Below are 4,661 nucleotides of genomic sequence, written 5' to 3' on the forward strand. Positions count from 1 at the left end.
AAGTTATAGAAGAGATAAATACATGACTTAATCACTATAAAATTTTGAGAAGAAACCACCATTGACCCATTATAGACTAGACTCTTAAAACCCTAGCATTGTCGTTGAGTGGGGAATTAAAAAGAAGAGAGGAGAATAATTATTTGAGTAATGAGGGGTTATGAGGTCCCTTTGGGTATTTTTGGTAGAGGGTCCCTATTGGGGAAAGAGAAAAATGTCCAAAGTTCCCATACTAAAATTACAAAGAACTGACGTCAATAGTTACAATTGGACTTACGACTCGTAGGGTCACTTTATGTTTTTCCACCACAATTCATGGCCTAGTCAGTGACTAAGAATATCCTCACTGGTTAGATTATAAGTCACACCCTATTACTCATAAACAGGCCATGTGACTTATGTGGTCATAGTCGTGACCACCATAAAAAATTTGGGCACCTACACTGGCCACCCTATGATTCATACTCTAGGAATTGTATTGAACCTTTATGACTCATTGAGTTTAGTCATGATCAAGATAGAGAGTTTAGCACCAACACTGGTTTGTCTATGAGTTGCACCTTATGAATCATAATGAATCCATACGACTCATAATGATCAAATTATAACCAAGATAAAAACAAAGAGAACCTTTTTTGGTCACCCTACGACTCGATCCCAACAACTTGTAAGGAGACCTTACGACTTATTTGTTGAGCCATAGTAAGAGTAGTGAGCTCAAAACTCATGGATTTTTCTGGGCAAAATATTTATGGTGTTGTATTATTAAGGATCAGTATGATAATGTCTGTATCCTAGCTTTGGAATGCTGAAGGGAATTCCTAGAAAATTCCATTTCTGGATTCTTTAGCGTATGGTCATACTTTTATCAGCTTCTAACTACTCCTTTTTGCTCCACTCCTTCTTAGATTGATATCATGAGGTTGTCGATAGACATATATGGGACTATTGAATTTGTTTTGTAGATTTTTTATCAAGGTTCATACCAGAGATTCAAAGTTTGATATAGAGAATCTACAATATCAGCTAGAGGGTTTGGGACTAGCCCAGGCTCCAACAAGGGTTGTGATTGCCTAAGTTCTTTCTGATACTGTGTTAGGGATCCTAAGCCTTTTCAAGGATGCATCATAGATAGAGGTGGTTTCTGATGCATTTAGTTATTATTAAGACAGAGTTGCATTTGTAGGTTTAAAAAGGACTCTTTATAAGTTTCAGAGTAACAGATAGGGTTTTTTGAGTGATATAGGAATACTTATATGTTATTTTCTTCAAGGAATTTCACGGTGAAGAGTCTTATCAAATTTAAATCTACCACTCTATTTAGCGTCAAAGCATTAAATGTGGGATTATCGAGTAGTCAGTAATGTCGGATTAGTCTCTTAGGGAAGTGTCACCTTTGGTTAGATGTGGTGCCTTATGTATTTTAGGTAGTCATACAAATTCTTAATTTTGGGTCAGACACAATCTATTATAGCCCAGGGGTGAAATTTCAAGTGCAGCCATTATAGATGCAATTCCGACTTGTTATTCATTAAAATTCTTTGCTGATTTAATTTTTTGTTTTTTATACCAATGCATATCTGCCTATATTACTGTTTCTTACATAATAATTATAAGATTTTTCATCTTGGTTATGCATGTACAACTACGCTCGTAGATGATTTTTTCTTAGTACTAGCTAGAGTAAATCAATTTTGTAATTTACCTTAGGGTATAGCGGTTGAGTAACCCTTTTGATGTTTTATTTTGTGGCTTACGATGTGATTCTGGAATTGGGTTGTTTGTCTTCTTTTCATGCCACTTGAATTATATGTTCATTACTATTGGTATTACCTTAATTGTTATTGATCTTTATTTTATTGATGGCTAGTATAGCATTATCTGGTTAGTATCTCTTTTCATACAATTCTTGTCCTAGTGGCTTAATGTCATAATCTGATTTATGAGTCATTATGGTTCCTAATAAATCCCACCAATAGGTAAGACGAACCATAGCCAGAGCTGATTGCAATGGGCTAACTTGGTGGAATGTGCCCCAAAAAAGGCATGTTAGACAATATAATTCATAAATAAGCAACATAATAGAAATAGTTTGAAAGGTATCTATAACATTGGAAACCATCCCACGACCTGGTATAGTCATTACATATGATAGTACAACACACCATAAGCACTAAAATAGTCAGTACCATATGTTTCAAAACAAAAGACTAGACATAGATAAATAGAAGGAAAAGGGGAAAATCTTACTCCAAGTGCTCACCCTATCTTTGAAATCCACCTTAGAACGATCCTCAAATCAGAGGCAATAACCAATAGTCGGATCTGCACCAGAAAGGTACAAAAGTGTTATATGAGTACCAATACCACAGATACTCAATAGGTATCATTGGCTGACAGAGCTAGATCATTATATAGATATGATAAGATGCAAAATAATATAACTAAGTAAAAGAAAAACACAAACCTGGCAGTAACTACCACCTCACTGTACATAATTAAATACATAAACCGAAACAACTCATAAAGATCAAGAAATTATAACTACAATATTGGCCCAAATAAGCCAATAAGTACAGAAAAATAAATAACCCAATGCAGGCCCCCATAAGCTTGGAGGGTATAATCAAGGAAAACATATAATATAGCAACCATAACCTTACAATCTTTATGCTATCATTGGGAACCCATCCATGTCATGTCACACTATGAACACCCGGGATCAAACTAGTATTCATATAATCAATACCATAGTCAATAGACATACTTGAACTGATATTTCTATCACCATAATAATCTCTCATTAGACTCAAAGCGGTATATATAATCAATATCATTATCAATAGTTGGACTTAAACCAGTACATATATCAATATCATAACCATCGAGTTTAGCCATAGTCAGAATTAACTCTCAATATGAAACCATCATTACTATTTAGTAATTAGACTCATAATAAGAATTTAAAAATGTATAACAAATGCATCAAGGTCTACCAAAATTAGCTCAAGTTTTGGCCTAAGGCATGCCGAAAGGGCCCACTTCTAATCCCCGAAATCCACTATAAGGAACCTGTATTCAGACTAGACTATGGTATCCAAATCCACTTTTAGATGTTAAGTAAGTGTTAATTAGACCTAAGGTAGAAATTCTACTAAGGACCTAAGCAACTAAGCCAAATACTCATACATTATGATTTTCTAATAGCTTAAAGGGTCCAATTAACCTACTATTGTAAATTTTATCACCAAAACCTAAAACCCACCCCAAGTCTAACATAATATCATAAACATACGTTGACATATCTCAACTATGAAGTAGGTAAAACCTAGCCAACCTGGACTTCTAAGAAAGCTTGAAGAATCTACTAAATCACCAATTTTCCCTACCAAGAAGCTTTCATAAAGTGCCAGACTATCAAAATTAAAATCTACTCATCAAAATGTGTTCAACGATACCTATATGGATGTATTTTGCTTTGGGTCCAAAATTACGCAAAAATCCCATGTGGGTCCTATTCCCAGAAATTACATTTCCAAAATCAACTTAATGTCCCCATATGATCAAGAAGTAATTACCCTATAAAATAGATGATTTCCGAGCTATATTAGTGCTAAAATTAAGTCACCAAGTTTTTGCGATTTTAGAGAAGAAAGGGGAAATCAACCATGAAAATGAAGGAATCATACCAAAAATTTGAAGGAAAATCGCGTATTAACCTTTATCCAGGCTCTAAAATCGTCCACAATTGCAATTCCCAAGCTATACCACTATTTAGGGTTTAAGACTATTGAGAATAAATGAGAAATGAACAAAAATAGGATTAATGGGGTATTTATACCCTTCCCAGGAACACGAGTATCGCGTTTGCGACCCACCAGTCGCATATGCAATACTTGGCTTAAAAGGAAGAAGTCGCATTTGTAATACTTAGCTAAAAAGGTAGAAGTCACATTTACGACATAGTATATCACTTACGCAATATATTTCCACTACCAAAGGGAGTTGCTTATGCCAAATAAGTGTTACGCTCGCTATACATGCTGGTGGTGAATACATAGCTTAAGCATTCGAAGACTTGCCGACGTAAGTGCACAAGAACAAACTGAGACTTAAAAACTTCCAAGCCTCTGTCAACCCCTTGGGATTTATTAGGAGTCTTGTTTATGCAAACAAACTATGATACCCTATAAAATTTAATGTTCTAGACTAGATGATGCAGTTAAAATTTCCATCTGAGGTCATTTTGATGAAAAGTGGGTCCTACACCCTTATTCTATTTTCTTAAATTCCAACTCATAGCTCAAAATGAGCTTGGGTGCCTTTGGACCAAAATTAAAGAGTCTCCTAGCCAAAAATCGACATTCTAGAGATGTTGGAATAGTCAAAATTGAAACCAGGTCGTCTGATTGAAAATTTTTACCCAATTATAATTTTGAACCAATGAAGGCTCTAAAATATAGAATTTTCTCTTAAAACCCAATGAACTACCCAGCAACTAAACAGTTAGCCCTAGCAAGTAATAAATGACTTGGGGCAGCAATAGAAAAGTTCTAGCAGCAAAGTGAAAGTACACAAAATGACCTAAATAGTCATTATAATATCGACTACTAGAAGGAATTTTTTCCATCATAGTAAGGGATTAGGATGCACCTAAAGTC

Source organism: Capsicum annuum, chromosome 5 (genome assembly GCF_002878395.1).
Source record: "Capsicum annuum cultivar UCD-10X-F1 chromosome 5, UCD10Xv1.1, whole genome shotgun sequence".
Classification (NCBI taxonomy): Eukaryota; Viridiplantae; Streptophyta; class Magnoliopsida; order Solanales; family Solanaceae; genus Capsicum; species Capsicum annuum.